The following is a 22,963-nucleotide window of genomic DNA, read 5'->3' on the forward strand; positions in this document are numbered from 1 at the left end:
GTTCTTATTCCGATGGATACTTCCTGAGAAGAAAAATGCATCCTGTGAGTCTTCGCTAGTCTTCCTGTGTCTACTCGGGCCACTGCCTCCCCCAACCCTAACCTGGGCAAGATCAGTCTTCAAACTGCCCCCAGAAGACCTTTACAAGACACAAATCTGATAGTCTCAAGCCAAATGGCTCATTATTGACAAGAGAGTGACAATGAGCATCTTTACCAAATAAAAGGGCCTTCATATTTTAACACTGACCCAACTACCCAATTTTAATATCTGTCCTCTGTCCAAACCTGGTGCCCCACCCAGCATTCCATTCACACTTGGTACTTCATCTTCACTCCATACAATGTTCTCACTACCTGTTTAACTGGCAAACTCCTGCATACCTTTGAATACTGATTTAACTTTGTTGGCAAGCTCTGGAGAATGAGCTCCTTGAAGGCAAGGACCTCTCTCCATCTCTTTCACCACAATGCCTAGCCCAGCCCTCTCTCTGAACAAACAGAAGGAACAAGTTTTCCCTTCACATGACCTCTGGCATATGCCTGATCGATCTTTCTCTTAGTTTTGGCTCATCCTTGGCTTTGGAATTGCTTTGAGAAATAACCCCACAAGACACCATGCCCTCATAGGCCTATATTTTCAAGAAGCAGGGGCTAGATTTGAGAACTGGTACTCAAACAACCAGCCCTGGCATCATGGCCACTTCTTCCAGTGCTAAGAACTTCACCTTGAAAGATTGGGAACAAGAGGCACCTGTAAGTCCCAATTCTGCTACAGGTAAGACTGACTCAAAACTCCTATCATGCCCCCTCTTCACTTTCCCTTCTTGTTGAGAAAGACTTCCACTTTCAGTTCTCGGCATAGTAAGTTTTTGTACTTTCAAATCATTTCATTCCTTTTCTCTGGCCCACCTCCAATTTCCTAATATTGTGTTTAAAATATGGAGATGAAAGTTAGACTCAAATATGGGCTTTATCAACGCTGAACACTGTGAGTGGATTATTTTATGATTCTTGTGTGTTACATTCTGGCTAATGCAACCCCAGATCATGTTCTCCTTTTTGATAACAGCCCTATATACTGCTGACTCATATCCCTGAATGACAGGGTGAGAATGGCTTTTTACCTGCAGAATACTTACATGTCAATTCCGTTCTTTATGATGGCTAGGATAATCTATCAGTATTTTTTCCCAGAAATATAAAAACCTCACACTTTTGCAAAGAACTATCTAATGCACTGACAGTAAAGCTCATCTTGACTTGATGTTCCAATCTATAATTGGAACCATTAGACTCAAATCAAAGCCTCACAAAGTTCTCTAGCCATTTTCTTCATTTTAAATATATGTTATATATTTATGTGGGTAACATTTTAGTTCAAAATAAAAACAAACGTGCTATCCTTTACCTGTCAGTTTAGAAGCCGTGCTTCATTTTAGAAGCCGTAAACACCAAAAATAATGAGTTAGACAGACCATGTGGAAGTAGTTTCAGGGACTATCCTCTGATTCCATTAACTTCTGTGCATTTTTTTCTTTTAAATCTATGACTAGAAAGACACAGTTGAGAGCAGAGGATGCTTTTTAAGTTAATCTGCCTCTCTGATAAAGCCATAGAAATGGAGGCTCAAATTATGTTTCTGAAGTAAAATGGAATAAGATAAACAAAAAATTTCATCTCTAATTGGCTCCTGGGGAAAAAAATCTCAATGCAGATTAAGTATGTTTCTATTAATTCAAGTAAATTAGTTCATTTTACTTTCTCACATTGATGTGATATAATTGAAGCATGCACATTTAAAAATTTTTGGCATACTTTAAAGATAAATTTAATATTATCTCATTAAAACAGATATATAAATGAGTGGATTTGGAGTGCAAAAATCTGGATCAAAGTTTTAGCTCATTTGTTCACTATCAGATTAAAAAAGTCCCATCACCCCCTCTAGATCTCCATTTCTTTTATTCAGTAATGGTGATAAGTAATCACACCCCGTCTTTATTCCTTTCTTGTGAGTATGGCTGGGAAACCCATACTACACTTAAAGGAATAAAGAATAAGATAAAAATACAAAGCTGTAGTAGGGACCAGTATAGGCTTTAGAAAAGGACCTCGCACTCCAATGTGGGGAAAGTGAGGTTGAAATTTGAAGCTGAAATTCTTACTTGCCCCCCATTTCTTATGCTTCCTAGAATAGGGCTTCTGAGCTATAGCTTCTTCATCAATCCATCACACTAATGGCACCCATTTCAAGACATTGTTCTTACAGTAGAAAATCTACTCAGAATCTTAAAAAATAAATGATAAAAACAGGGCTACTCTAGTGATACAAGATGTGTGGATGCAGGACCTTTCTCAGTCTAACTCAGCCTCAGATCCACATATAGCAAAATCTTAAAATCAACAAATGAGATTTAAATATTGTTGCTTCCAATACTGAGGTCTCCATGTATCTAAACTGTGCACTTGTCCAATGTGGAATGAGGAAGTGGTATTTTAAACACAAAGAGCACTGTGTCAGACTTCTATTTCCAACTGTTGCTGGACTAAATACTCAGGAAAGCTATCCTATCAGAAAACACCTACGTATTGGATAAACTATAACTAGCTCACACATAAACAATTGCTGAGCTCTCCAGAAAATAAGGGAAGCTAATAAAAAATGGGATCCATAAACTAAAATCATAAAAAGGTAAGATAACCCTGAAGCTAAGGCTTCCCTGAGGACAAGTGACTAAACCAGGTACCCACAGGTGGATATTATTAATGAGAGAAGAGGAGGGTTATTAACACTGAGACTCCTAAATTGAACTTGTACTTGAAGAAAACGCACCCTCAGTATGTGTGAGCACTAGAAGCTAACAATCCATAGCAGAGGAAATAGATAGAAAGCCTACCTGTCCCTGCCTGTTCCCAGGATAAAAAATCAAAAAATGAATATAAAAATGTAACAGTCTTCCCTTAAAATCTACACCAGGAGACCAGATCTCACATGGGTATGGTGTTCAAATTTATATTACTTGGGCTTTCAGGAAAACCACAGGCCAAATAAATAAATAAAAGCTGCCCTAAGCACTCTCTGATGCCCAGTTTAAACCAGAGAAAAACCAGCATTCTTAATGCTTTAATTATCTCAGGCTGCCATAACAAAATACCATGGATTGGGTGGCTTAAACAACTGAAATTCATGTTCTCCTAGGTCTAGAAGCTGGAAATCTGAGATCAGGGTGTCAGGATGGTCAGGTTCTGGCTTCCAGACAGTTGCCATCTCATTCTGTCATCCCATGGTGGGAAGAGAGACAGAGATCTGTCCCGTCTCTTTTTATAAGGCTACAGGCCTATCTGCATAGGGCCCCACCATGAATACCTAATTTAACCTCAATTACCTCCTAAAGTTCCTATCTCCAGGTACAGTCACACAGGAGTTAGAACTCCAACATATGAATGGGGGGGGTGGGATTCAGTCCATAGCAATTAATATCATTCTTCATAATTTCCACAGATTAAGTTCAGCCAAATATGAGCTCACAATCAACTATTACAAAATGAAGCAAGAAACCGAGTCACCATGGGTAGCAGTCAGAAGTACCATAAGTCAGAGGTTTAAAATTTCAGTGGCCTCAAATATTAGCATGACCCAGTATGGAATATAAAAGAATTATGTTCCAAACGGATAAAAGAAATAAAGAGCATTTCTCATGAGCAAAAAATAACACTGTCAAAAAATATTCAGTCAGACTTAAAAGATAATAAATTAGATGTTTTTGGAATTAAAAAGAAAATCTTTGAAATTAAAAATCAGTGATACTTAGGGGTGCCTGGGTGGCTCAATGGGTTAAAGCCTCTGCCTTCAGCTCAGGTCATGATCCCAGGGTCCTGGGATGGAGCCCCACATCAGGCTCTCTACTCAGCAGGGAGCCTGCTCCTCCTCTCTCTCTGCCCGCCTCTCTGCCTACTTGTGATCTCTGTCTGTCAAATAAATAAATAAAATCTTTAAAAAAAAAAAAAAACCTCAGTAATACCTAATACCACAAATTAGCACACAATCAGAAAGAAAAACTAAGTGAGCTAGAAGGCAGACTACTTAAAGGACAAAGACCAATCACAGCACAGTGTGACAAAGTGATCATGGGGAATGTGAAAGAGGTACAAGATGTGGGTAGAAAATGACAAGAAATACATCATGATCAAAAGTTTCTTTATCCAAAGATGCCATAAAGAGAGTGAAGAGTTAACCTACAAACCTGGTAAAGGTAAAACCCACAAAGGATTTTAGTTAGCATACATAGAGAATAGAATGCCTCTCTATCAAAAGATAGATGACCCAAAAGAAAAATGGGTAAACGTCTGAAACAGATAGTTCAAAGAAGAAGAAACACAAATGACCCATAAACTTATGAACAGATGGTCAAACCCTAACCAGAGAAATATAAAAGTAAACCATGAGATACCAGTCAATACCCAAGATTGGAGGGTGAGAGTTAGAAAACCTGTAGTTTCCAAATATTGACAAGATGCAGAGCATTGAGAACCACTGTGAATTTAAATTTTACAACCACTTTTTTTTTTTTTAGGAGAGAGAGAGTATGTGCACATATGTGCAACCGGATCGGGGAGGGGCCGAGGGAGAGAATCTATTGGAGGCTCCCTGCCCTGTGTAGAGTCTGACTCAGGGCTTGATCTCATGAACCTGAGATCATGACCTGAGCTGAAAGCAAGAGTCCAGCCCTTAACCAACTGAGCCAACCATGTGCCCCAAATTTGTAAACCACTTTAGAAAATAATTTGGCATGACATTTGAAGATGTACATATCCACTGACAAATCATTTCAACTGATTAAATCTACTTCAGAGGAAAACACTTACACATAGGGATCTGACTTGAGAAAGGTCAAAGGTCTTAGCAGCATTTTTTGTTAAAGAAAAAAAAAGAAAAAGAGAAAATCCAACGATGAGAAATTCAAATTAAGTCCACCAACAGATCATTAAAAACTTTTGGCATACTCATACAACAGAATATCTCACAGTGTGAAAATTAATGAATTGTAGTTACACTAATCAACATGGGTACATCTCAGGAAAATAATGTTGACTTAAAAAAAGCAAAACAGAACTGACTATATAAACTTTGAAAACCTATAACAATATATTGTGTACAGATGCATGTGTAGTAAAATCATAAGACAGAACACTGTAATCACAGAGTGGTTTGGTGGGAGAGGGAGGTGAGAGAAACAAAGCAAAGACGGGGAGACAGAAGACGCTTGATTTATTGCTGATACTCCCTTTCTTCAGCTGAGTGGCACATGCACAAATGCTGTTTCATTCTTTTTTCATAATGTAAATATATGTGATGTATTTTTCATTACACGTATAAAATATTTCATGAAAATTCTAAAAACAGCACAGGGGAAGGGGGTGAGCAGCAAACTCTGAGCAAATCTGGGGACCTGACCAGGTATGTCTTTGGTTTCCTCCCACCTGCGTCTATTCTCAACCTTAAAGGCACATCTAATCGGTTCTACCCACAAATTGCCAACGGATTATGTGATAATCATGGTTTGCGCTAATAAAAGTTTGAGGTGACTCTTCCAAGGGAACCTTTGAAGTCAAAAGACCAGCTTGGGCTTTGAAGCACTCCCCATCACCTGCCCATCTGCCGGGTGTCACCTTCCCTCCGCAGCTCCCATCACTGCCGGGCTCTCAATGGAGGGGACTGGAGGATTGGCCTGCAGACCACTTCAAACAGTTTCTTGGAGCTGATCTGAGATAGCTAATTACTCCTAATTATCACAACACTATGTATGTATTTTTTACAATATATGGTCGGCAAGTTTTTAATCATTCATCTTAGTGGGAGGAAAAAAAAAAGGCACTTGAACATCTTTTTGACTAGATATGAAACGTAAAAGGACTCTAGGAAAGTGTACCAGTCCAACTTCTTGTAATTTGATTACCATTTAAACATAGTGAGTTTTGGATTCAAGACTTTTGTTACTGCATGTCAACTAATCAATGTTTCCGGAAACATTCAGTCTTTATAAACATAATTTACTGTATATGCGGTAATAGACCATCTGGGATAGGTTAAAAAAAAAAGTGTGATTACCTTATGCAAACATTCATGTGGTTTTATTCACAGATGCTTTAAAATACAATTATTGTTGTACTTTTTAAAATAAAAATAAATCTACACAGAATGGGAAAAGAAATCCTAGAGGGAAAAAACATTAAGGACTGGGCCATTTGATTTTTCCTGATTAACTCTGTATTTAATAGAATATCAATATCTATTAGTAGTTGATTTATACTAATTAATCAAATTATTTTGGTTGAATTTTCATTTTTATATCAGAATATAAAGCTTATTGGTATAGATTCCTCTATGTTGCAAATTTAATCTTAATAAAATATATTAGGGAAGGGAGAAAGGAAGGGAAAAAAGGAAGAAATTAAGACTTTTGTAAAAACAGCCTACATGATTCAATAAGCCAACTTGTGCAATGATATCAGACTGCTATCCTCCTCTGCAGTGGACACGTCCTAGATACACTATTATTTATCACAAAATCTTCTAAAGTCAATTTTGGTTTTGATGAAGTTGATGATTATTCAACATTCTAAAAATCAGTCTCAAGTAGTAGTTGCTCATAATGATTTCTTTGCCAGGTAACTATAGAAAAACAATTGCAGAAACTATTAAAGTTTAGTATTCTGTATCACCAAAGTTTTCAAAAACATCAGTAGCTATCATTATAGCTATTCAGTAATGATACTTGGCTAGTGTTTCGTATATGAACAGAATAAATGCCAACTAATCCTAAGAATTGCTAGTATAAAATTTTTGCTAATAATTATTCTAGAGGAGAATAACAGCCTAGGGTCTAATAGAGACTGTCCTAGAGCGACTTCCAGGGAGTCTATTTATCTTCCTGTCGTTTTTGTAGATTACTTCAACAAAGAGATTCTCCTATTTTGTCCAAACTGCATGTTCAAGTCTACACAAATCCAGGGAGAAGGACCAAAAGGAAAAAACTGATTCCATAGCCTTGCCTCCTGATGGGGTCAGAAATAAAATTCTTTGGGGATGGGGTAATTGGGAGTTTGAGGGGTAAGTGGGAGTCTGGGATTGAGGGAGGAAGCCCCTTCCAGATCTTTGGGGGCAGCTGCAATTTCCCCAACTTTGCTCTCTTGGTTCCCCTGCCTGTAGTGAAACCCTTAAAATAAAACAAAAAGCCCTTCAAAGCTTACCTGAAAGGTGAAGGGAAATGAGGAGTTGTTACAGTGAGTGTTCATCAGGCAGCAGGAGTCAGAATGGGTGGGGGGGCAGACTCACCTATGAAGACCCACCTGGATTTACAATTCTGCCGCTGTCCTCCACTGCCCCCAGCATATACTGGGACTCCTTCTAAAATAACTCATCAGCCTTTTCTTAACTCCTCCTCCTCCTTCCTTCAAATCAATGACTTATTTTGAACAGAGGAAGCTGAGTTGAAAAGTGCACTGAAACCGGCATTTCAGCCAATTGAATCTACTTGGGTTTTTGGACTGAAGTCCAGTCCTCCTGTCTTCTACAAGGTCAGCCAGGAGCTGTGCCCTGACGTGCCCTCTTCTCTAGGATTGAGCCTCATCCATACCAAGGCCTGATTGTGCTTGGGTGAATGAAAGTGTGTGAAATTGCAAGGAAAGGGGGCAGAAGAAATTCTCCCAAGATGCACAGGTAATTTTCTCCTTCAGACAGCTCTCTTCCCTCTGCAGCCTGGAATGCTCTATCTAGAAGTGTGGACAATTCTTTGAGGAGGGGACTCTGATTGTCATCAAGTGAATGACAGCCATGAAAACAGCAAGAGGCCTGGGTCTGGGAACAGAGGTCAAGTACTTAGCTAGACTGTGCTTACCTGCTGTCAATAGTAGGAATAAAGCTTAATCCGTACATGTATATACACACAATCACTCAAAATAGTATCTTCATATAAGTAGAGTTATATTTGTATAAAAAAAGTATTTAAAAATTATAGGCAATGTAGCAACAATTCCTGCATTATCCTTTTGTTTAGTTAGTGCTTTAGTTCACAAGGGTAATTTGGATTTTGTTAAATTTGTAGGAAAAGGCTGACAAAGGACCCACACTACCTCATCTTTGGCTAATACAGTAGGTAGCTGGGACAGGCCAGGTACTGTCCTGCCTTCTGTTTATTACCTCTGTGCACTTTCACAACAACCTTGGGAAGTAGGTATTATTATGTCCATTTTACAAACGAAGAAACAAATGTTGAGGGAATTTAGGTAACTGCTCATGGTCCCACAGCTGTTAGAAGAGTTAACATTCAAACTCAGACCTACCTCTAAAGCCTACACTCAGACTAAAGCACTAGTCATCAGGAAATGGTGCACGTGGTGGACATGGAGGTGCTCCTTCCAGTCTCCCTTTAAGAGAAGCCACTACAGGAGCACAGCTGATGGGACAGTTGCTGTCACTTTGCATGCACAGTGGCCTTCCTCTGAGACCATGGTTCCCTGGGGCTGAGCCTGGGGGTGGGTAGCAGAATTGGCCCATTCCTACCCACCCCGGGATTGCCTCTAGAGTTGCACTATCCAGTTTGGCAACCACTAGCCTTATGTGGCTACTGAGCACCCAAAATGTGGGTAGTGTCACTAAGGAACTAAATCCTTATTTTTATTTCATTTTAATTAATTTTAATCTAAGTAGCTCCAAGTGGCTCTTAGCAATCATGCTGGACAACACAAACATACATTTCTGCTGTTGCAGGAAGTACTATTAATCTGTACTGCCCTGAAAGGACAGATTTGCTTAGGGAGATCACTGGGGTGAACTCTACACAGATCCAAAAGAGAAGGAAGAGAGACTTCCTTGAGAGGCACTTCCTTTTGTGACAGTGAGCAATGGACACCAAAAAGGTTGCCAGAGGAAGAGCTCAGGCAATCCCGCAGGAAGGGGTGTGGAGAGCAGAAAAGAAGAGGGTTGGGGGCACAGATCCCAAATGATTCAGGGATGCCCAGCCTTCTTGGTCTGGACACACAGGTGAGGACAAAGTGCTGCCACAGGTAGGGGAGAGTGACATTCCCATCAGAATGGGGTTTGGTGGGCAGGATTTTATGTTGTGTTTGAGTGAGATGGAAAACTAGGGCTCAAGTGAGTAAAGATTTGAGAAGAAAGGAGTTTTACGATGTATTGAACAATAGAAGTTATTTACATTTTCTTCCTCTTCAGCTTCTCCTACACTCTTCTTTGTCCTTGACTATCTGACTCTGATCTCCTTATTAAAAAAAAAAAAACTTCTTCTCCCTCTTCTTTTACCTTCCAGTCACCAGAAAAAAATATATAACTGCAATAAATATTTTATTTCGTCCATGTATTAGACTTTTATGTTCATTGTTCTTCACACAGATTAATTGAACATTAAAATTTTTCTTTCTCAAGAAGAACTAACCGCTCTTTTAGCGTGTATGACGGTCCTCAGTTAACATTCCTTTATAGGGTCATTGGGTCAATGGTGAGGGGAGGCCACATTTTTTTACTTTCATCAAGGTACTTTCACGGGAAATACAGGCTAACAGTTTTCTTGTGTAAAACAAAAATAAAACACTAGTGGAAATAAAATATAAAATATGCATATAAAATTTCACTTACTGAAGAGCTAAAATCACGGCAAAGGTTTTTTCCTTGAAACAACCAACTTTAGGAGTTACTTGCAAATTGGAATCTCTTTTTTTCTTTACTGTACACAGGAAAATGAAAGATTCATATTGACAGTTTTAAACTCTAGTCTCAATGACCAGATGTGCTCGTATTAATGGGGTCTATGAATTCTTTTTCAGAATGTGTGGAATTAACCAGTTCGACTGGAAAAGCAACAGAGTGTTCATATATAGCTTGAAAATACCGATTTCGAAACACAGATGTTCTACCAAATCCTCGCTTGCTTATTCTCAGCTAAATTCAACCTCTGAGCTTTAAAAAGATTTTCTAAACTGTTAAGGACAAAAAAAAAAAAATGACATTATACATTTACATCTGGCTCTATCACCATTTAGGGCATGCTATTACACACATTAAACATCTGGGCAAGGGGAAAGGATCTATTTGGGAGCTTCTGGCTACCGTGACAACAGAAGGACACAGTCTCTCAAACCGTTCAGTCTCTGCTCTTCTACTTTTGACACCACTGCAGCCCTTCCATGTTTATTCCAAAAGCCGAGAGTAGGTGCCACTTTAAAACCACAATCATCACAGTAAGCAATATTGATGTGTGGAAGGTAAGTTCCTAGGGGATGCTTCTCTTGCTTGTGCACTAGTTCAATATTATGGATAAGGCAAATCCCCTCCATTTGCAGCAATGCTGTTAAAATAATTTGGATTTTATGGCTTTTAGACATGGGAGTCTTCTATTTCTGAGTTACGGGATGGCTCCTAGTGAAATGGTCTTAACAGAAATGGTGAAAATTTGCCACCATTATTTTTCCTGTTAAGAAGTCTCCCTTGTGGATATTCAAAACATTTACCAACATTTTAAACGGCATCGAATATGGACAATTACAGCTTCCATGTATTAATGTTTCCTGCACATAGAATGTATAATGTACCTTGGACATAGTATTTTTCCATTTATTCTTCAAAACTCAGTATTATTATTTAGACCTCACAGTTTCAGAAACTGAACCATGGACAAAGGTACGTCAACATTCACTCAAAGAACTATTTACTGAGTACTGACTACGTGGCAGGCTCTGTGCTAGGCTATATCCTATCCCTACCTTCAGGGGGCTTACCATGAATGAGCAAGGTCTGGTTCAAAGGGAAACAAACAGTTAGGGAGGAAAGCAGGCAGAAAGAGAATCTGAGTCTGACCTCAAAACAAAACACAAAAGCTCAGGTCTGACTGACTGACGTGGTTACCAAGAGCCTCAGAGTCATCTCTGACTCACTTCTGCCTGTCACATGCAATCTGCTGAACAGATCATGTTGGCTCTGGCACGCAATAAATCCAGAAGTCGACCACATCTAACCACCCTAGTCCAAATCACGGCCATCTCTCACCTGGGCTATTTCATGGGCTCTTGAAGAAACTCCCAGTGTCTGGCCCTTTCTCCACTTACTCTCAAGAGAGCAGCCACCTGGGGTCTTGCTGAAATGTTTAATCACACCATGTCACTCTTCTGCCCAAGACCCTCTGACTTGTCACTCAAAGGAAGAGCAAAGTCCTTACTAAGGCGCTGCAGGCCTGGCTCAGCGTGGGTCTGTCTCATGTCGTCTCCTGCCCCTCACTACCCCTGCTCACTGGTGTCCAGTCACGTGGGCTTCAGGGCTTCCCCGCCCACACGGAATACATCCATCGCTTTTGCACTTCAAATCCCCACACCTGCTGTTCCCTCTGTCTGGTACTCGCTTTCCAAGACATTTGCATTTGTTCCCTCACTTCCTCTGGCCTTTACCCAGTGTACCCATCTCCACAAGGCATTCTCTGATCACCGTATTTAGGAATGCAACCCTCCCCAAACATTCCCTATTCTCCCCTTCCTGCTTTATCATCCTTGTAGTTACCAATCCCCACCTGACATGTTACACATTCTACTCATTTCCTCTGTTTATTGGCTCTCTCTCTTAGCTCTCCCCAACTCCAGATAGTCTGAAATCAGACACTAATAATTAGCCTTTTTTCCCCCCTGAAAGCCAAATAAGTAGCATAACACTCTCCTCCCAGAAATATCTGGCAGTCCCCTACAAAAACAAAATAAAACAAAACAAAACAAAAAAAGAAAAAAGCAAAACATGCTTCAGGAAGCAGAGCCTTCTCCACATGACCTATAGTGCTTTGTACATTATAGGAGCTAAAAATTTGTTGAATGAATTAATATTTTACTGTATCTGCTTTTGTCTGCTTCTCTCAGAGCCTTCTCCACATGACCTATAGTGCTTTGTACATTATAGGAGCTAAAAATTTGTTGAATGAATTAATATTTTACTGTATCTCCTATACACAAGCCAATTGAAAGAGCACCTAAACTCTAAAATGTTATTATCAGAAGTGCTATAAACACATTTTGTGGTTTGAATAGTTGGGCCATTTCCCTGAGCTTACTTCATCTGTTCATAAAGGGGACTTCTTGCCACCAAGGTACGTCAACATTCACTCAAAGAACTATTTACTGAGTACTGACTACGTGGCAGGCTCTGTGCTAGGCTATATCCTATCCCTACCTTCAGGGGGCTTACCATGAATGAGCAAGGTCTGGTTCAAAGGGAAACAAACAGGGAGGAAAGCAGGCAGAAAGAGAATCTGAGTCTGACCTCTTGCTCACGAACACAAGATACAGGGATTGCTAGTGAATCTTAGACTCTGGAAATACTTCTAACTGACAAAGGCAAATGGTAAATTGCAAACAGCATGACACAGCTGGTTTTCATCATTATTTCTTATGATCTGGCCAATAATCCTGTAGGGAAGATATTAGAATACTCATTTTATAATTAGGAAAACTGAAGCTCATGGAGTTATAGTTCATATGGGGCAAATGTGGTCACTGAAATCCTAGCCCATGGACTCCAGAACCTACAGCTCTTTCTACCACACAGCACGAGTTCTCTTAAAGGAAAATTAGGTCTCTTCAGAGATGCATGATAGGTCTAGGTAGAGATGAGGATGCCTTGGCCATACTTCAGGTAGAGGTATCTTAGGAAAGGTCTATAGTCCTTGACCCTAACTTACATCTCTCTAAGTCCCACCTTTGAGCTTAGGGTATTGTATAGACTTGGGCTAGCAGATTCCAACTCACTGAGCTAAGAACCAAGCAGGCACAGGCACAAGTAGGAGAGACCGTGACTGGCACCTGTGATGAAGAACGGTGGAGAACAGTTCTTCACAGGACACTACCCTGACAATACCTTCCTCTGTTCAACACTCCTAAAAAAATGTCTTAGAAACATATCCTCTTTGCTATTAAAGACACTTCCATGACCAAGTCCTTAATTCAAAACATGGAAACATCATCTTATTTTGTGTATTAGAAATGGGCAGGAGTATGGGTAGGACAAAATACCATTTCTGGTTGAGTAACCGGATAATGGGAATGCTGGATTTTAAACAATGAAAATCTCTTCCCCCAAATCTTAAATTATTTCTATTCTGTTCAGTGTCACAAATATTTTACCTTCTATGTGAAAAACATTGTGCTAGGTGTCAAGGATATAAAAATGAGAGATGATTTCTTACTCTCAAGGAATCATCAATCTCATGGGGAAAAAAAGGAAATATTTCTCAAATAACATCTTACTTGTATCTACCTTCTTTAAAAGGGTCTATTGAGGGGTGCCTGGGTGGCTCAGTGGATTAAGCCTCTGCCTTCGGCTCAGGTCATGATCTCAGGGTCCTGGGATCGAGCCCCGTGTCAGGCTCTCTGCTCAGCAGGGGGCCGGCTTCTCTGCCTGCCCCTCTGCCTACTTGTGATCTCTGTCAAATAAATACAATGTTTTTTTTAAAAAAAGGGTCTATTGAATATTACATTGAATTATTTCCTCAGTGACTTAAGGTCAGCATTATGAATATCAGCTGATGTCCTGGGCCACATGATATGCACAGGTATAGTGAGAAGCCAATGGGTCACAGACACTAAGGGCCACTGATCACAGATGTTAACACAGATGTTAACACAGATGTTAACACAGATGTTAACTAAGAACTGTTAACTCTAATAGTTACCTATACTGGTAACTCCAGAAAAAGTAACCGCTAACTATCCATCTGTCTTCTGCCTTCCTGAATTGCGCAGATGGGTGGACAGATAGATGAATGGAAGGGACAGACAGATGGATATAAACACCCTTGATGTCCCTCTGCTTTCTGGTGTTTTCCTATTTTTCCCACCCCAGATATAAACTAAAGACACGCTGTAAGGTAAATGTGCTTTGAATAAGTATAAAACTGCCTTTAGTCACCACTAAGGCACAAGAAGTGGCTGAAGCCTTCTGCTGAGCACCCTTCCTTCCGAGCGCCCAGAACTGGCCTGTTATTTCTTATTGCTAAGCCTCTTCTCTGACATTAGTGTCAGCTCCCCACCTCCTTTTTATCACTTGAATTTCCAGGAGGCTTGCACCAGCCCTTCTAATCTCTGTCCATTACTAGACTATTCATCATGCTCTTTGTTCTTCTCAAATTACAACGTGCATTAAATGCCTAGCAGAGAGCTGTCACAGAGCAGGCACTCAGTAAATGCAAGGACGCATTTCCCATTCACGAGTCAATCTTTGATCTGACACTGTCCCCAGTCTCTGAGACCAGCAGGTTGATCCGCATAGATACTGCTCCTCTTCGTGGTCAACAAACCATGTGGTCACAATCCATCACTTTTTATTGGTGCATATCTGTGAATAAAGCTTTGTTTTCTTTAACCCCTGCATAAGACAATCATTATGCTTGTAATAACTCATTTGTAGCTGTACAGTCTGATAGCTTAGAAGTGCCTTATTGTTTTCATAAATTTTCTCCACCCAGTGGTTCTCATTTAATAAAACAGTCACTTTTGTGTTATTTATATTTTTATAAATAGTTTGTGTTTTGGTGATAATGGATAACACTGGGTCTCAGCTGTGTTAGCATGGATATACAACTCAAACTTTCTAGAAGCAGCCTTACTACCATTTCAGTGCTGCTTCCTCTCATCCAAGGATGGCAAACCTATAGAGGGGATGAAAGCCTGAGGTTCATGTCTAAAAAGTAAAGCAATCATAAAGTGTGACACTTTATGTAGCATCTGATTATTTCTCCCCATACACCTCTACACTTGCAACTGACAAAAAGCTCTTATTTGTAACATAAACCATGTCATGGAATCTTTTTATATTCATCTCTTTGCAGGCTCTCATTAAAGCTAGTACATATAATAGCATTAAAAAGGAATAACTATTACATTACTATGACAAAAGAATGTACCTCAACCCAAATACCAAAAATGACTATTACTAACACAGAAAAACATTACTCCATCACACTCATTATGTTAAGATTTTTCCCATCTTCTGCTCATCCAGATAAGACCCAGATAAATTACAGTCTCTGGTCCAAACATATCTTTTACTAGTAACATTGTTTTCTCAGAAATTAACTTCCTATGATCCCCCCAACAGGTTCTGAAATTTTGCACCCTCTAATAACTATATGAAAATCCTAGCATTCCATTTCAACCCATTTCAGATTTACATGGCAGAGTTCCAAACGCTGAGAACTGCAAAGTGCCCATTCTTAATGCATGATATCAACCATTTGCCCTGGCTATCAGGACAGAGCCCAGACATTTCTCCAATGTCATATTATAAAGGCAAAGTGCTCTCGGTATTTATGTCAAGTTTTTGTGAAATTTGCAGGTGATAAATAAATTCTAGCCTTCTCAAACTGGAACCCATCTCACATGCATGTGAGTACTTTTCCTGTGCTGTGTATTCAACTCTACATGCTTGTATTAGCTCACACGTGTGACTCGGTCTCCAACACACACACACACACAATCTGCCAAACAGAGATTAAATCATGACAGTGTCCTCAGAAAGGCTAATTTGGTAACCATTCAAACTGTTATTTTTCAAGTATTACTGAACATTTATGAAGTGGAATTGGGAGAAAGTTATTTTGTATTAACAGAAGTGTGTGTATCTATAGTTGGTCTCTCATTACTAGACAGAATTAGTTATTCATACTTATCAGGGCAATGGTAAAGTACACAGATATAAAGTTACAAAATGGCTTTCAAAGTTCTTTTGTTTGTTTACTTTCATATTGTCAAAACATTTTCCACTTTTCCATGGTCCTTTTTTCAGTTCAGCTTCCTTTTATGATTTACCAAACCCAAAAATTCTTGGAAAGCACATTAATAACTTTTAGATAGAAAAATAAATAAATGCTATGGTGACTGTAGTTAATAATACTGTAATATATATTTGGGAGTTGTTTAAAGAATACTTCTTAAAAATCTCCATCACAAGAAAAAATTATAATTAAATATGTTAATAAATGTTAACTAGACTTATTATGGTGATCATTTTGCAATATATATATATATCAAATCGTTAAGTTGTATACCTGAAATTAATATGATGTTACAGTCAATTATCCCTCAATAAAATGAAATAAATGTTCAAAACTAAACCACTCATTTCTAATAAACAGACCTATACAATATAACATTCAGTACAAGAATTTCAACTGACTGACGATTGCCAAAATTGAGTGATTCCAAACTAAGATAGTGGTGTGGCTTGCTGTAACACTCTGCAAAATATTTAAAAGAGGTAATTAGGCAATGCCAAGAGGTTTTCACTATTGTTATAAAAATATTCAATAGAGATAGTTCAACAGTGGAAACAATTCTTAATGTTATCTTGTTCCCCATCCCTATGAGGGAGTTGGAATAAATACTGTCTTACCAACCACCTGAGTGTTTCATGTAGAAATCTGAGTTGACAGGTGCCATGTTTACTGTCTACACTAATGATATTCCACTGGTATACAGTGATGCCCGGGGAAGCTGCCATTCCCGAATCTAGCTCCATGTACCCAGACACGCACATGCTTGACAGATCCATCTGTTAGGCATCAAGAATTACCATACTTAAGAAGAATAATCCTTCAGTCTAAATGTTTAAATGTTAGATGCTAAATGTACACTGAAGGATTTGAAGCAAGGAACGCGCAACTATGACTCAGTCTCACATCTGGTCCAGCCCCGTCCGGATGTCAGAATGCATCAGTCATTTTGTATTTATTCATAATGAGAGAAATCAAGTCACAGCCCATGTGGTCTCAGAGGCCTACTTAGATGATGATGAAGACCTATGATACTCCCTGAAGTATGGAAGACTTTCCAAGCTTATTAAGAATATACGTTTCTGACATTCTAAATATCTTAAGTCAGTGATTTTAGCCACTTGGGAAAAACAATGTTACAGCATGTAATTTAGGTTATTTCAACAGAGCCAGTTCAATCTTAAATCATCATTTCTAATGCATCCCAGTATTGCTACTTTTGTAAAGCCACTTTGTAAAGCAACCACAGAATGTGACTTAACAACCAATTACTTCGTAAAGTGTGCAAAACAAATAAACCTCCCAGCAGTTGGGAGCTCTGCCCAGAGGTCTGAGCTTACCCCTGGCATGGGACCTTGCTCTTCTTCATGAGCAATGTCACATTGCTTGCCAGACTCATGCACTGGTGTCATAAACAGATTCCCTAAAATATCCCCAAGATTCTGATGTCACATTTGGGGTGGATACTTTTTTTCCTTTTTGCCAATTCTGCATAATTTTTTTTTTTTTTTTAGTCATTCATACCTAGTCAGTCACTGTCAATAGCCATCCTCACATATGAATGTTAATACTTTATTTTTTTACTTTTTAATTTTTTTTTGGTGAAAGAGCTTTATTTATTTATTTTCTAACATCTTAATTTTATTTTTTTCAGTGTTCCAAGATTCACTGTTTATGCACCAAACCCAGTGCTCCATGCAATACATGCCCTCTTTAATATCCACCATAGGCTCCCACATCCCCACACCTCTCTCCCTCCCAAACCCTCAGTCTGTTTCTCAGGTCCACAGTCTCCACGCTTCGTCTCTCCCTCCGATTTACCCCAATTCACTATTTTTAAGAATTCTTGGTAATTTGTTTCATAGGGGAGGGTGACCATAGGAAGGCAAACCAAAGAAAACCCACTGCAACTACTCAGAGCTGACCTCTGTGAGGCAGTGACAGAGAAGAAACTAATGTCCCACACAGGCTCATTTTGAATAAGAATGTGTGTATTACAGATAGGAAGGGCCAACAAAGTAAATCTCAGTGGCCCAACAATAGCAGAAATTGTTAGAGGTGAAAACACCAATGTACCCCAAATGGATTACACCCATACTCTTGTATGTTACTAGTTCGAGATTATTATATTTAAAATACATCACCTCACACCTGTTAAGATGGTCATTATAAAATATAAACAAACAAAATAGCAAGTGTTCTGTAAATGAATGTAAAATGGTGCAGTTGTTGAAGAAAACAAGATGCAGATTCCGCAAAAAGACTACAAACAGAACAACCATATGACCCAACAATCCCATTTCTGGGTATGTATCCAAAAGAACAGAAATCAGGATCTCAGAGAGATACTGCACACCCATATTCACAGCAGCGTTATTCACCATAGCCAAAAGCTGAGAACAACGGACAAGGCCATCCACAGAGGAACGAATAAAGAAAATGGAGTATATACATGCACTAGAGCACGACTTGACCATAAAACCCGAAACGCTGACCCATGCTACAGCATGGATGAAACCTGAGGACATAAGGCTAAGTGAAATAAACCACTCACAGAAAGACAAATACTCCACGATCCCACTTCCATGCGGTATTTAAAGGAGTCCAACTCCAAGGGACAGAAAGTAGAGTGATGGTTGGTTGCAGGTTGTGGGTCTCAGGGAGTATCATAGGTCTGGGGCTGGGGGTAAAAGGAAACAGGGAGTCTCAAAGGCTATAGAACTTCAGCTTTATAAGATGAACACAAAGTTCTAGAGATCTGCACAGTATTGTACGGAGGGTTAACAGTACCGGACTGAACACTTCAGAACGCGTTAAGAAGGCAAACATCGTGTTCTGTTTGTGTGTTTTTACCACAGACAAAAATACGTGCATCAGCTCTCTTAGTGGTGAAAAGTACCAAAATTAGGAGCCACAGCACATTTCTTGCTTTTCTTCGTTTTCCCTGACAGTAACAAGTCCTATGTCTGTGATGGCCGGAGTCGCGGATACCGGAAGGCGCCTCTTCAGAGCTCCGCACCACCGCATCGCCCCACCGCATCGCCCCACCAAGGACGTGCAGGCGCTTCACCGCACCAGAGCGCAATGTCAAAAACACCATGCCAAGGCTTTACCGTCGAGCGAGGAAACTAGGGAACGCCGACGCCCTCAGCTCCTGAGGAGACTTCCCAGAAGAGGTCACAGGTCACGGGTCACAGGTGGGCCAGGCCGCCTGCTGGGAGGACTGTGGCTCCACACAGCACGCCCTAAACCCTGAAATGGAAGCAACCGCATGTGTGTGACTGGAGTTGAACAATTCTGAGGGTCTTCCTCTACACTCTCGAATTCCTGCAAGACGAACTCCTCGCCTTCCCCGGGGCTTCTGAAGGCAGGCTGCCAACGACAAGAGTCGGCCCATCTCCTTTACTCAGACCGCTTCCTCAAAGGAGTGCAGGAAGAGGAGGGCTTTATCCTCCTCTCGAGGGCTTGCTTTCTGGCTCTCAGTCCGACTCCACTCACCCACGGTCCTCAGCCATGTCAGGCGCTTCAAGCAATCCAGGTCCTATATTTGCGTTCCCACTTATGTGCTCGCCAGCCGCCTGTAAGAACCACAACCTGGAACATTCCCCAGCACCTCCCATGTTGAGGGCATGGAGGTACCTTCCGGCTTCTGACGAGGGGTTGCCGCATGCTGGTTGGAAGGGGTGGGGCCTCGCTCTACACCAGGTGTGGTCTGCGGACCGGCGGCGGCGCTTTCCCACCGAGCGCGCTGAAAACACGCACCGCGCTAGACCCCACTCCAGACCTACTGAATCAGAACCTGCATTTCAACAAGATCCCCGCGTGACCTGAATACAGAGCGTGTGTTCAAGCTCAAGAAGCTCTGAAGTGAAATCTGAATATATTTTGAAGCCAAATTTTAGAATTCGGGGGAGGGGTACAGTTTCTATAAGTGTGAGGCTATTTCTGGAATAAATAAATAAATAAATAAATAAATAAATAAATAAGTAATATTAATCAAATACTTATTTGTTGAATGAATTTTTACTTTAAAATAGAAGAAATAAGTAAATCCAATTATTCTATGTATAGGGCCTTGAAGCGTCAATAAGTTTAACAACCTTCCACAGTAAGACTTAAAATATGTGTTCTTTTCCTTTGTTTTTTAATGAATCAGTCTTCAAGACATCTTTAAATTGCTTTATTAACAAATAGGTGTGTTGTCATAATTTAACAATTTTGAGCAATAATTCCCCCTAAAAGGGAAACAGGGCATAAGAAATGTGTCTAACTAAGTGAATTTAACATGAATTATGTGTCTAACTAGGTGAATTTAACATGAAGTAAAAGGAACTCTAAGTGCTAGGACCCTCCATTTCCACATGCCTTTCCAAGAGACAGTAAATAACATTGTATTACAAATTTTGTTCTTTTTCTTAAAGGCAGACTCAAAAATTATATACCTTTAAAACTTCATAAAACCTGGTCTAATTAATTATGAAAATTCTTTTTAAGTTTGTAATATACCACTTTTTAAGTTTTTCCAATACACTAGAAAATACTTAGAATTATATCATGATAATTCAATCTATAAATGAAAATAACTCTATTGAAGGATGACCTAGAAATAATTCTACTCATATATAAGAGAAGTTCTTTGTAACATTGTAAGATTCATATCTTTCAATGTTATCTTGTAACATGATTAAACTTAACAAATAAACAGTTGATTTATATTTCTCTATCTTCCCTTCTTTTTCTCCCATTATAACTAAAACCCCTAAATAGTGCTGGGAGGGGGCTGGAAATAACTCTAAGAAATATACAAAAAGGATGTTCTGGCACTTTTGTTTACTTGTGTTTTATTATTTTCTTCAGGTATTATAAAGTCATATCTCCCTGTGCTTCCTTGTTTTTATAGAAATGAAAGGTAAAACTGAAAAAAAAATACACAAGAAAACTGAGATAAATTCTGTTAACATTTTAATAACTAATGTCTCCAACTATTTAGCTATAGATGTTCTTTATTCTTATTTTTTTTTTTATTTTTTATAAACATATATTTTTATCCCCAGGGCTACAGGTCTGTGAATCACCAGGTTTACACATTTCACAGCACTCACCAAACCACATACCCTCCCCAATGTCCATAATCCCACCCCCTTCTCCCAAACCCCCTCCCCCCAGCAACCCTCAGTTTGTTTTGTGAGATTAAGAGTCACTTAGATGGGATTGGGAGGGAGACAAACCATAAGCTATAGATGTTCTTTAAAATATGATTTTGAGTATGTATATTTAAGTGTATGTGTATGAATGTGTTTACATAAGATGTAGAGATCTGGGGTGCCTGGGTGGCTCAGTGGGTTAATCCTCTGCCTTCAGCTCAGGTCATGATCTCAGGGTCCTGGGACTGAGCCCTGCATCCGGCTCTCTGCTCAGTGGAGAGCCTGCTTCTCCCCCTCCCCCACCTGCCTCTCTGCCTACTTGTGATTTCTCTCTCTGTCAAATAAATAAATAAAAATCTTAAAAAAAAAAAAAAAGATGTAGAGATCTAAAATTGCTACTTCATTCACCAAACTATTTGTATTGCATTCCACACAAAGAAACATCTCCCTGCTTGGTATATTTAGCAAATTGGTATATATTCCTTACATATCATTATCAGTTAAATAATCTTTCAATGTTGGGCATTTAGTTTGCTTCTGATTTTTCATTTTTATAAATAAAGCTTTTATGAAAATCATTATAGATGTTTCCTCTTATATTTTTCTCACTGTATCCTTAGGACAAATTCTCTTAATAGAAATTGTTAAGTAAAATTTTGAAACACATCACTAGTTTGCCTTCTGAGAAGTTTTATCATTTATGGTACCATCAAAAGACAACTTCAATAAAAAAAAGTCCTCACAAATATGGAAATCAAAAAGTGTTATGTTTTTGTTTGTTTTTAAAACTGCTTTTTTAAAAAAAGATTTTATTTATTTATTTGAAAGAGAGACAGTGAGAAAGAGCATGAGAGGGGAGAAGGTCAGAGGGAGAAGCAGACTCCCTGTGGAGCTGGGAGCCTGATGCGGGACTCGATCCTGGGACTCTGGGATCATGATCTGAGCCGAAGGCAGTTGCTTAACTAACTGAGCCACTCAGGTGCCCCTAAAACTGTTTTCTTGAAGTAGAATATGCATATGGAATAGTATACAGCTTAATGACCTATCACAAAGGAAACATACCCCTGTACTACCACCTAAGATATGGAACATGAGCAGAGTCATGGAAGCCTGCTCATGTCCACCCGGCCAGTCGCGGCTCTATCCTTCCTCTTGAAAGTGAACCACCCTCCTGACATTTAATACCACAAACTGGCTTTGTAAATAGCTTCTTTGGCTCAACATTATATCCACAAAATTTATCCATGCTGCTCCTATAGTTCATTCATTTTTGTTGCTGTGTAGTAACTAACTATGCAAATATACCACAATTTATTTTCCACTCTCTTCTGGAGGGGCAGTGTCATATCTTTTGATGTAGTTTATATATTTGGACACTTATAGGCATACAAAAGAATAAACTTATACATATTTAATATATATATATATTAAATCTGTCAATCTTTTTCCTTTGTGATTACATTGCTGGTGCTATGCTTTCAAAAAACTTTTCCTATCCCAAGATGATGAAATGTTTACCTAATATTTTTTTCATTGTTTACAATTATATATTCATGTCATTTGGAATTCATTTGGATATAAAGAGTTAAGTAGTTGTATGACTGTTCATCCTCCCTTAATGGCTAGGCAGTTTTCCTAAGATCTTTCATAAAATAACACATCTTTTCCCCCTACTGTCATAAAATGCTCCCTTTATTATATACTAAATTCCCATGTATATATGTGTGTGTGTGTATACTTGAGTCTCTGGATGTTCTCTCTTTTTTTTTAAACATGCTCATATATTCTTCAGTTGGTCATAGAAATACAAAGTACAAAATTCAAGAGAAACAAGAGTGTATATAGATAGTAAATAAGCCTTCATTCACACCTGCCCACCAGAAACACAGCTCCTCAAGGTCACCCATGGTTTTGAGTCACTTGTCTAACATTCCAAAAGTAATCCCTGCATATAAAAGTGTAAATATAAACACTTGTGTATATTAATATGTCATTAAAATAA

The 22,963-nt window shown here is 39.1% G+C and overlaps 1 protein-coding gene and 1 long non-coding RNA gene across 13 annotated transcripts in view; one reads left to right on the forward strand and one right to left on the reverse strand.

Annotated features, from left to right (window-relative positions):
* Positions 1-22,963, reverse strand: part of ENOX1 (ecto-NOX disulfide-thiol exchanger 1) — a 568,976-nt gene that overhangs the window by 372,385 nt on the left and 173,628 nt on the right. For 9 of the 11 annotated variants that reach the window (XM_032314937.1, XM_032314924.1, XM_032314926.1 and 6 more), the window contains one exon: positions 18,931-19,069. The exons of the other annotated variants lie outside the window; for them this stretch is intronic. The gene's annotated coding sequence lies outside the window, so the exon portion shown is untranslated. The remainder of the gene's footprint in view (positions 1-18,930; positions 19,070-22,963) is intronic. 11 annotated transcript variants of the gene reach the window in all.
* On the forward strand, positions 508-12,260 carry LOC116574256. Of its 2 annotated transcripts, XR_004279173.1 has the most exons (4): positions 508-777; positions 6,950-7,722; positions 9,843-10,695; positions 12,140-12,260. It is a non-coding gene; the product is annotated as an uncharacterized LOC116574256 (long non-coding RNA). The 2 variants fall into 2 exon arrangements; XR_004279172.1 differs by lacking the exon at positions 12,140-12,260 and having other exon boundaries at positions 9,843-11,805.

Source organism: Mustela erminea, chromosome 15, assembly GCF_009829155.1.
Source record: "Mustela erminea isolate mMusErm1 chromosome 15, mMusErm1.Pri, whole genome shotgun sequence".
In the NCBI taxonomy this organism is placed as follows: Eukaryota; Metazoa; Chordata; class Mammalia; order Carnivora; family Mustelidae; genus Mustela; species Mustela erminea.